At 42.4% G+C, this 12241-nt stretch overlaps 1 pseudogene; it reads right to left on the bottom strand.

Annotated features, from left to right (window-relative positions):
* The window catches only part of LOC145158628 (uncharacterized), a 34449-nt pseudogene that overhangs the window by 19609 nt on the left and 2599 nt on the right, over positions 1-12241 (bottom strand).

Genomic DNA, 12241 nt, shown 5'->3' with positions numbered 1-12241 from the left:
ACTGCTTATGGAACCCTTTTAGCTCTGAGGGTGGCAACCCTAAGCTCATAAATGAGATTTCATCATAAAGGCCCATTCTTGGGACCAAAATAACTCCAAAACTACACTACACTAGATCTAAACATTCTTAAGTAAAGTTATGAACTTTATACCTCAAAAGTGTTCCAAATGCTGATGGTATTCCAGATCTATGAGCTCCAACTCCCCAAGTTCTTCCTTGCCAACTTCTCCTTTTTCTATTCCAAGTTTACACCACCACAATGAGTTTCCCAAGGTCAAGACCTCACAAGAATGAAGGGATGAGGCGTTCTAGGGTTTTTCTGAGGTTGGGGGACGGATAGGGAGGCTAGGGTTTGAGCCATTATGTTCTTTATGTAGTGGCATGCCTTAAAATTAGGGTTTGTGGACTCTGGACGTACGCTGGGCGTACGCCTAAGGCACCCGCGATCACTTAAACCCTCTACGTTGGGCGTACCGCAGCTTACGCTAGGCGTACTCTCCTGGCTGCCACCTTGTATGCATGGGCTGAAAAGCAAACTTTTCCATTCAGGGACCAATTCTGCCAACAACTTCGAAGTACTATAACTTCTTCGTTCTAAGTCCGTTTCCGACGAACTTGATATCTACGAAAAGGTGGCATGAAGCCCTACGCTCCAAGCTAAATCCCAAGCCTTAAAACCTTCCGAATAAAACCTGAGACCCATAAAGACCGGATCGTCAGATTACGCTTATACCCTTGCCCTTCGAAGACACAATCGAACATTTTCAAAACCGGGTGTTACAACTCCGTAGTTAAGCGTGCTCGGGCGGGAGTAGTACCGGGATGGGTGACCCCCTGGGAAGTCCTCGTGCCGAGTGGCCCAAAGCGGTCAATATTGTGACACGTGCGAGAGGGGGATGTTACAAATGGTATCAGAGCTGGGGCACGGGTCGATGTGTTCTACAGGGACATCGAACCCTATAATGGGGGGTGAAGGTGGGTTATACCTGATCCCACATCGTCTTGGAAGGAGAACTAAATACTCCTTATAAGGGGTGTGGATACCTTCCTAGTCACAACGTGTTTTAAAGTCGTGAGGGCAGCAGATCCCATAAGAACTCTGCAGTTAAGCGTGCTCGGGCGGGAGTAGTACCGGGATGGATGACCCCCTTGGAAGTCCTCGTGCCGAGTGGCCCAAAGCGGACAATATTCTGACACGTGCCAGAGGGGGATGTTACACATAGGGGTATGAACTCACTGTTAGTTGTGTGAATAGTCGGACAGCGAAAACTGGGAATGAAGACCCTCAAGTTGATGTACGCGGCACTCAACGGGATCCTAATACATTTAATACATATATGTATTTTATTAGCGAAACTATTATTTATAGTGTTGGGAAAACGCTTGCTTTCGGTTTAGGAATGTTACCGGAACTCGATTGAATCGGAAAAGCGGGTTTACAGCCAAGATTCACAGTGTGAAGGAGTTTGCGGCCGTGAAGGGTTTCCGGTCGTGAACTGCCACTTGAAGGGTTTACGCCCATGAACAGTGTTCTTGAAGGATTTATGAATCTTTGGAGGGTTTACGGCCATAAACGAGCTTACGGCCTTTGAAGATTTGAAGGTTTGAATGGTGTACGGCCGTAAACGGGTTTACGGTCTTTGAAGATTTGAAGATTTGAATGGTGTACGGTCATAAACGGATTTACGGTCTTGGAAGATTTGAAGATTTGAAGGGTGTACGGCCATAATCTCAAGAACAACGATGTTTGATTCGATGAAAAACGTGCTTTAGGTGTTCCAAAACAACCTCCAAAAGTGATTCTTGATGATTTTCGGAAGCAAAGAGCGTGTTTTGGTGTTTACGGTCGAGAGGTAGAGAGAGAGAGAGAATGAATGAGTTTTCGGCTAAGAAAGTTCAAATGAAGGTGGGGGTCCTGTATATATAGGCTGGGGGTATGGTCGGTGGTGGGGGCCACCTGGCATTAGCCGTAAACGGGTTTACGGCCGTAAATGGGTTTACGGCCGTGAACTCCATTCAGGCCGAAAGCTATCGATTTTTCAAAGGAAACTCGGGTTTTTCGCGTGATTTTTGGTTCCTACTCTTATATATAAAATTCAATTATATAACTAAATGATTTTCAAAACTAAAGGAATTTGACGGAACTCAATAAAATTCAAATTTTATTAACGGAAATCGGCTATCAGTAACGGAAAAAGATTCGGGTTGTCACATAATCCCCCCGATAGAGGGAATTTCGTACCGAAATTCAAACAGAGAATACAAATCATGGACTCAGAAAGAGATGGGGATACTTCTGTTGCATTGAATCTTCACGCTTCCAAGTGAATTGAGGTCCTCGCTTGGCATTCCAGCGGACCTTCACTATCAGTATGCGACTTTGTTTCGTTCTTTTGACTTGCCGATCCATGATTTCGACTGGTTCTTCCACGAAATTGAGGTTCTCGTTGATCTCGATTTCATCAAGAGGAATCATAAGGGTTTCGTCGGATAAACACTTTTTAAGATTCGAGACGTGGAAGACGAGATGAATATTGCTAAGTTCCTGGGGTAGAAGGAGTTTGTATGCTACGGGACCGATCCTAGCGAGGATTTCAAATGGTCCTATGTATCTTGTATTCAGCTTTCCACGCTTTCCAAAGAGTATCATGCCTTTCCAGGGTGAGACCTTCAAAGAGCACGGTCACCAACCTGGAACTCCAGGGGTTTTCGTCTCTTATCGGCGTAGCTCTTTTGTCTATCTCTTGAAGCTTTTAGTCGTTCTCGGATTTGTATGATCTTTTCAGTAGTTTCTCGGATGATTTCTGGGCCAGTGAGAGTGCTATCGGGGACTTGACCTTTAGCTAGCTGCGTGTCACCCACCTCATCCCAACACAGAGGGGATCTGCACTTATGACCATAAAGGGCTTCGAACGGCACAGCCTTGATACTGGTATGGCAGCTATTGTTGTAGGAGAATTCGACCAACGGCAAATAAGTGTCCAACGATGTGCCAAAGTCGATGACGCATGCTCTCAACATGTCTTCCAATGTTTGAATGGTTCTCTCACTCTGCCCATCGGTCTGCGAATGGTAAGTTGTGCTCATATCCAGCTTAGTTCCAAGAGCCTTCTGCAGTGACTGCCAAAATCTCGAGGTAAATCTGTTATCCCGATCGGAGATAATGGACACATGCACACCATGCAGGCGGACTATCTCTCAAATGTAGATTCGTGTCAGACTCTCCATTTTGAAGTTTTCTTTGATTGGAAGGAAATGGGCTGATTTAGTCAATCGGTCGACAATTACCTAGATGGCATTGTGCCCACTCAGAGACTTGGGCAACTTAGTGATTAAATCCATCGTAATCCTTTCCCACTTCCACTCAGGTATTTCTGGCTACTGAAGTAGACCTGAGGGCTTTTGATATTCCACCTTCACCTTGGCGCAAGTCAGGCACTTGCCCACAAAGGTAGCGATCTCTGCTTTCATGTTAGGCCACCAATAGAGTTGTTTGAGATCCAGATACATCTTATCTGAACCTGATTGAACGAAGTATCTAGTCTTGTGAGCTTCGTTCATGACAACCCCCCTGTAACTGCTGTACTTCGGGGTCCAGATCCGGTTCATGAAATAGTAAACTCCGTCTCCATTGACCTCTAAGCTATTTTCCATTCCCCTCAAGGCTTCATCCGACATGTTCTCTGGTTTTAAGGCTTCCAGCTGAGCCTCTCTGATTTGAGCGGATAAATGGGAATGGATAGTCATTGTCAGTGCCTTCACTCTACGACCTGAATACTCTTTCCGGCTGAGGGCATCCGCTACCACATTGGCCTTGCCGGGATGGTAGCGTATTTTGCACTCGTAATCACTGAGTAGCTCTACCCATCGCCGTTGCCTCATGTTCAATTCTTTTTTTATCAAAGATATGTTGTAGGCTCTTATGGTCGGTGAAGACAGTACACTTGGTTCCGTAGAGATAATGTCTCCAAATCTTTAACGCAAAGACCACTGCTCCCAACTCTAGATCGTGAGTTGTGTAATTGACTTCGTGTGTTTTCAAATGTCTCGAGGCATAGGAAATAACCTTTCCTCATTGCATGAGCACACAGCCTAGGCCCTGGTTGGATGCATCGCAGTAGACAACGAAGTCTTCCGTTCCTTCAGGCAGAGACAAGATAGGTGCGCTGCATAGGGCCTGCTTCAATGTCTTAAACGCAGTGTCTTGCTTTTCTCCCCAACTAAAGGGTAAACCTTTCTGCGTCAGGGTGGTTAAAGGCTTGGCAATTCTGGAGAAACTCTGGATAAATCTGCGATAGTAGCCAGCGAGACCCAAGAATTGACGGATTTCTATGGGCGTCTTTGGTGCTAACCAATTCTCAATTGCTTTGATTTTGGAAGGGTCCACGTGTATGCCTTCCTCACTAACCATGTGACCGAGGAAAGTTACTTTCTTGATCCAGAATTCGTACTTTGAAAAATTTGCATAAAGTTTCTCCGTCCTTAGTGTTTCTAACACTAGCCTCAAGTGTTGTCTATGATCTTCCTCACTCCAAGAGTAGACAAGTATATCATTAATGAACACTATTACAAACTTGTCTAGGAAAGGGTTGCACACACAAGTATATCATTAACGGTTCTTGATGGTAAGCTTGTTCAATTCACGATAATCTATGCACATCCGAAAGGATCCATCTTTCTTCTTCACAAACAAGACCGGGGATCCCCAGGGTGAGGAACTTGGTCTTATGAATCTGTTGCTAAGCAGCTCATTGGGCTGGCTGGATAACTCTTTCATTTCTATCAGCGCTAAACGGTATGGGGATTTAGCTACAGGAGTAGCTCCGGGAATTAAGTCGATACGGAACTCGACTTGGCGCTCGGGAGGGATTCCGGGAATGTCTCCAGGGAAGACATCAGGAAAGTTGCAGACTTCGGGGATGCTCTCAAGGTCTTTAACTTCCTGGTTTTCGTTAACAACATGGGTTAGGAATGCATGGCACTCCTTTCGCAGATATTTCTGGGCTTTGATACATGAAATGATACGAAGGTTTGAGCCGAGTTTATCACCGTAGACAATGAGAGCTTCGCCCGAGGGCAGATTGAGGCGAACGACTTTTTCATAACAAAGGATATCAGCACGATTGGGACTCAACCAATCTATGTCGACGATGATATCGAAGCTTTTTATGGAAACTGACATAAGGTCGATTGAGAAAGAATGGTCGTTTAGGGTAAGGGTACAACCTATGAATATGTCGTTAGTGCTCTCTTTCTTTCCGTTGGCCATCTCGACGGTAAATGTTTCGGTTTAAGGTTTGGATTTATGTTTGAGAAGGTGCTTAAATGAATGACTAACAAAACTTCTCTCTGCACCAGAATCGAAAAGAATACATGCATAAGAGTTGTCGAGGAGGAACGTACCCGTAACAACGGTGGGATCAGCAACTACCTCCTCCTGGCCCATCGCTAGCATTCTCCCTGTGTCACCCCTTGTTGTTGCCTTGGGGCAATTCCTCTTAAAGTGCCCGACCTCCCCATAGCCATAACAGGCTTGTCCAGAGCCCGCTCCAGGAGCCTGATTGGTTGGTTGGACTGGTGTCTTGCAAAATCGATTTGTGTGCCCCTTCTTGCCACGGCTATTGCACAACATCTCCCGGCACTGCCCATGATGATGGAAGTTTCACTTTTCACACCTTGGAAGAGTACCAGCATATCTGCTGGCAGGTGTTTGAGCTGCGGGAATAGCGACAGGACTGGTAGCAGCATGAACTGCCACTACCTGCTGCTTCTTGGAGGGTTCCTGCAAAGACTGGCCCTTTCGCTTGTTCCAAAACTTCTTCTTCCCGCCACTCGCCTTTGGTGGTTCAGGAGCGGCTGCCACTTCATCAAGATCAACCCGTGATCTATCAGGGTCTGCGCCAGGCACTTGGCGCTGTCAAAAGTGGAAGGCTTAGCAGCCAAGACATTTCCTTGAGTTGGGGGCGTCAATCCCCAAATGTACCTTTCAATCTTCTTGCTTTCCGGGGTGACCATTCCCGGACATAGAAGAGTCAGATCGCAGAATCTAGCTGTGTAAGCGGCAATGTCGGAACCCTTCATCTTCAGGTTCCAAAGCTCGTGCTCTAATTTCTGCATCTCACCCCTTGGGCAGTACTCGGCAAGCATGAGTTCCTTCAAACTCTCTCAACCCATGGCATTCGCTACCGGCAGAGTTAGAGATTTAACCCGGCTATTCCACCAAGTCAATGCTCTTTCGGTGAAGGTGCAGGATGCAAACTTCACCTTGCTGGCCTCAGAACATGCACAAATCTCGAAAATTGATTCGATCTTCTCGAACCATCGGGTTAGGGTAATGACCCCTCCATTATCGTCGAAGGATTTGGGCTTCGCATTCATGAAATCTTTGTAGGAACACTCCTCCGGGTGTCCTTGACCACCTTCAAGATTACGGGGATCGGGTCCACCTCCTGATCCGCCAGAGCCACCCGTATTTATCTGTGATATTGCAGCAGCCACAGCGACCGTAACTGCTGCCTGGGACAATGCATGATCGAACTGAGGAGGTGGTGGCGGTGAAGGGTCATTGTTCTTCCTGTTGGATCTCTTTCTGGGAGGCATCTTTTCTCTAAAAAGATACAAGGGGAAAATGACGATAAGCCTCCTATATGATCATGATTCGAATATTTTTGAGCAAGATATATCTTAAACCTACAATGATAATAAAGACCTATAATGATAGCTACTAACATTAACAAGGAACTGCAGGTCTTTCGTTATAAGGATTTATACTAGTAGTGATGACTTTGTGCAGTGTTATAGTACCATAAAATACTCCTATAGTATTTTAACTATGTGTTTTCATTTGCATAGGATTTGGTGAGTTTTAGACTTGTCGCGACACCACAGTCACTCCCAAACACATGTTGATCATATCTCGGACAAATATAGTTGATCAGGTTATATTGGTCCCACATATGACTACATAACTGCCCAGGTTTAACCGTAGTGTCCAACTTGCCCTAAATACTTTTATTTAGTTCTTACTATGTTATAGCTTCTTGTACGTATGTATACTTGTATACTTCTTGTAAAAAAATACGTGTATTTTTAAAGTATACTTTTAGCTTCAGAGCACTTCGGCCCCTTTAGTGTTTATAGTTGTATACCATGTAAGGTTCGGTATACTTAGTTCACTATAAACAAGAGCTCTGATACCAATCTGTCACACCCCCAAACCGGAACGACGGAAACGTTCGGGGGTGGATGACGTCATACGTAGTATCACAATAATTGCATCATAGTAATCAAGGTAAACACAACCATTACATTGAATATATATAAAAAGGTATTTACATCTGTTTGATCCATACTTATATACATCAAAAGTAGCAAAAATAAAGACGATACTCTATATGCTCCGTCTTCTCAAAAGTCTGCCGAGGTACCTGTCTACTGATTCCCTGAGAATACAAACGGTTTTGAAAAGAGTATCAGCATAAAGCTGGTGAGTTCATAAGCATGTTTTTGTAATGAAAATCCTGTCATTGAATCTGTAAAATGTTGGTATGCTTCCCAAGAAAATCCAATATTTTCTAACATATATGTTTATCAATGTGTTCTGTAGTAGTGTATAATATAGTAGTTTATATGTCTGGTTACCACCAGCTGTATTGTATAACGTTGTTTTGAATGAAAACCCTTTTGTATGAAAAAAAACCTGGTACCACCAGTAATGTATAAGGTGTTTTGTTTGAAAACCCTGGTTACCACCAATATGTATAGTAGTTTCATTACTTAAAATGAAACTACGAATTGAAATCCATGGAATCCTCCAGTTGTATTATGAACTAGTTTTATTAATAAAATAAAACTAAAGAAGAATGAAATCCCGTAAGCTATAAGGTTAGTTTATACTATTATGAGTCGTATAACCATACTTGATATGACCTAGTGACCTTTACGACGTTCTTCAAGTGTCGGATAAATGACATTTGTCACCCCAGGCATGTCTGCCTAACTGTAGCTTGCAGTTCAGGTGTGGGATTGTCAGTCCCGAATAAATCTATTCACAAATCTCACGCTCTCCCTCCAGGAGACTCTGGTTATACTTTGATAGTATTTAACCTGTAACCCGAAAGGTACAACTGAAGTGTTGTCTCACAATCCTGTATTAACTAGTTTACGTGTAGTTCTGTATTATTCTACTGTATTTAAACCCATGTGTATACTGTATAAGGTAATAATTATACTTAAATAATTATTAAATGTTGTACTCTTGTAGTAATGTATATCATAAACTAAATCTGTCATAATTCATATGTTTTGTTATGTAAATCTCTGAATTCGTAAAACTGTGTATTGGAAACCCAAACTATATCTATTATAGTTTGCATGTATGATGTGTACTTGGTTTATGTATTGATCTGAAAACTATGCAATTTCGACTGTAGATTGAAAATGTCCCTTACGCTCAGCACGTTACAAAAGGGATAAAATATCTAAATATTTTATAAACATGTGGAAACTGTAAGATTGTATCAATTGCATCAGTTTTAAATGTGTTGAAATCCTTTGGTATAAATGCACAAAATCAATTGTGTTTGGCTTGTACTCTCCCCTGAAATCATTTAAAATCATAAAAGCATAGGGGTATGAACTCACTGTTAATTGTGTGAATAGTCGGACAGCGAAAACTGGGAATGAAGACCCTCAAGTTGATGTACGTGGCACTCAACGGGATCCTAATACAATTAATACATATATGTATTTTATTAGCGAAACCATTATTTATAGTGTTGGGAAAACACTTGCTTTCAGTTTAGGAATGTTACCGAGACTCGATTGAATCGGAAAAGCGGGTTTACAGCCAAGATTCACGGTGTGAAGGAGTTTGCAGCCGTGAAGGGTTTATGGCCGTGAACTGCCCCTTGAAGGGTTTACGGCCGTGAACAGTGTTCTTGAAGGATTTATGAATCTTTGAAGGGTTTACTGTCGTAAACGAGCTTACGGCCTTTGAAGATTTGAAGGTTTGAATGGTGTACGACCGTAAACGGGTTTACGGTCTTTAAAGATTTGAATGGTGTACGGCCGTAAATGGGTTACGGTCTTTGAAGATTTGAAGATTGGAAGGGTGTACGACCGTAATCTTAAGAACAACGATGTTGGATTCGATGAAAAACGTGCTTTAGGTGTTCCAAAACAACCTCCAGAAGTGATTCTTGATAATTTTCGGAAGAAAAGAGGGTGTTTTGGTGTTTACGGTCGAGAGGTAGAAAGAGAGAATGAGAGAGTTTTCGGCTAAGAAAGTTCAAATGAAGGTGGGGGTCCCGTATATATAGGCCGGGGGTATGGTCGGTGGTGGGGGCCACCTGGCACTAGCCGTAAACGGGTTTACGGCCGTGAACTCCACTCAGGCCGAAAACTATCGATTTTTCAAAGGAAAATCGGGTTTTTCGCGTGATTTTTGGTTCCGACTCTTATATATAAAATTCAATTATATAAATAAATGATTTTCCAAACCAAAGGAATTTGATGGAACTCAATAAAATTCAAATTTTATTAACGGAAATCGGCTATCAGTAACGGAAAAATATTCGAGTTGTCACATCATCCACCCCCGAACGTTTCTGCCGTTCCGGTTTGGGGGTGTGACAGATCCCATTGGGCATGAACTATTAGATCAAAGCTTTGAAGTCATTGCCTTGAAAGTCAACACTTGAACATGAAGTTATTATCTTCAACAGATTCCGGTGTCGAATAATCCGCCATGATTCACACTCCGCTTTAAAGCTTCTGTGAGCACCACAGTTTTGAAGATGTAGAACTTTCACTGCAACAAATCTATCATCACGATCAAGGATTCCTTTGTAAACAGAGTCGGACCCTCCCTCTCCAATCAAATTGGCCTCATAGAAGCCATTGGTAGCCTTGAGAAGTTGATTGTATGATACTTTCATGAACCGTTCTCCTCTTGATGATTGATACGGTTGACTCATCTTCTTCTTACATAAAAAATATGCAAAACATAATATGGTGAAAAGTGTGGATGCAACCAGAATGAGTATGACGAACAAAGGAAACCTTTTTTGATGTTTTTCTGTCTCCTTGCATTTCGGTAACCCAAGCTGAGCCAAGCCATCACAAAGCCTGCTATTCCCCAAAACAGAGAATTTACTTGCATTTGCAAACACACCTGTCACTGGTACTTCACCCTCAAAATCATTAAAAGATAGGTCTACAAATTCTAATAAGATAAATCGTTCCAAAAATCCAGGAATTGGACCCGATAAGTTATTATGAGAAATATCGAGTGTCGAAACTCCTCTCGTAGAACTTAATGAGAGTGGTACGGTGCCTTGAAATAAGTTGCTTTTGAGAGATAAGAATGAAAGGCTTGTGCAACCATCAAGGCTACTTGGAATGTTGCCTGATAAATTATTATTAGATAAATTCAAAGAAGTCAACATCTTGAGTTCGCCAACCTCTATTGGAAATAACCCAAATAGGTTGTTTTGAGAAAGATCTAATGTTATGGTTAGAGATGAAAGCTGAAGAATTTGTGTAGGTATTTGTCCATTGAGTTTATTATCATAAAGTCGCAACTCCAATAGATGATGACAATTTCCTAAACTTGATGGAATATGCCATTCCAATTTGTTGGAACTTAAAGCATGGTCAATAATGATAAATTCCCGATGTCATCTGGAATCGGCCCTGAAAATTGGTTGCTATCTAGATAAGTGATTTGTAGGTTTTGAAGCTTACAAACAGTGGAAGGGATTTTTCCGCTGAGTTGGTTTCGTGATAAATCTAATCTGGTCAAGCCAACAAGGTTAGCTATACTTGAAGGGAGGTTTCCATATAAATGATTTCCTCCTAAATGTAGAATACTGAGTTGATCAGAAAGATTACCAATTGATGTGGGTGTTGAGTATGAATCCACAGAAATGTTGAGTGTGAATCCACAGAAATGTTGAGTGTGAATCCACAGAAAAGCTGGTCAAAAATGGCAGGAACAATGTGAAGTTGTGAAGCCACAATTGTTGAATGAAGACCCAGTTGTGTTTTTTGACTACTTCTGATTTCCATCTCTATATAAGAGATTATTCTGTATTTGTAAAACTTGTATCTAGTGTAACACAGAAAGAGTGCAGATTAGCACCAAGAAATGTAAATTCCTAGTTACCGGTGGACGTAGGTCAGAGAAGGACCGAACCACGTTAAATCCCTCATGTTCATCCTTGTGTTCTTGTTTTTCGTGAGCTGTGTGTGTGTTTAGAGTCGTGTGTTAAGTGTCTCGATCCTAACAAGTGGTATCAGAGCGTTGGTTTAGCTCCAGAAGGTGATTTTCAGTTTTTTGGTCGAAATTTTTTTTCGTCAAAAACGATTTTAGTGTATACCGTTGGAAAGGTCTCGTTCCGAAGATTCCGAAAATATTTTTTTCTGAATTTTTTGACCACCGGAAGACGTCCAAATCGCCGGTCAAAGGTTTGCCGGAATAGTGACCGGAAAAAACCAGTTTGGCCGGAGAAGACGACACTGTAGACCGGAGTTCCGCCGGAGAAGACGACACTGTAGACCGGACTTCCGCCGGAGAAGACGACACTGTAGCAACACTGTAGCAGATTTGAAAAATTGCAGTTTAGCCCCTGAACTTTCAGAAAATTGCAATTTAGCCCTGAACTTTCAGAAAATTGCAGTTTAGCCATTATTCTTTCAGAAAATGGCAGAAAGCAGTAAGCTTCAGATTGAGAAGTTTGATGGGAAAGATTTTGGTTGGTGGAAGATGCAAATTGAAGATTTGCTCGTACAGAAAGACTTGGACGCAGTTTTAGGTGAAAATCCGGAGGCGATCACACAAGCAAACTGGGAGACTTTGGATAAGAAGGCCAAGGCATTTATTAGACTGACTTTGTCAAAGGATGTTGCCTTCAACATTTTGAAGGAGACCTCGGCAAAGGGAATCATGGAGGCATTGTCTAATATGCACGAGAAGCCGTCGGCAGCAAATAAAGTCTTCCTGATTCGGAAACTAGTCAACACGAGGATGAGGGAAGGAAGTTCAGTTACAGTACACATCAACAATTTGAACTCGATTTTATCCAGACTTGGGTCAGTGGGAATAAAATTTGAGGACGAAGTTCAAGCTTTACTACTGTTATCATCATTACCTGACAGTTGGTCCGGAACAGTTACAGCCGTTACTAGTTTCGCAGGATCGAAAGAGCTCACTTTTGAGGGAATTCGGGATTTAATTCT

This window comes from Lactuca virosa, chromosome 2 (assembly GCF_052849685.1).
Source record: "Lactuca virosa cultivar CGN04683 chromosome 2, Lactuca_virosa_CGN04683_v6, whole genome shotgun sequence".
Taxonomy (NCBI): Eukaryota; Viridiplantae; Streptophyta; class Magnoliopsida; order Asterales; family Asteraceae; genus Lactuca; species Lactuca virosa.
The sequence above is the reverse complement of the archived record's forward strand: the minus strand, read 5'-3'. Positions and strand labels throughout refer to the sequence as shown.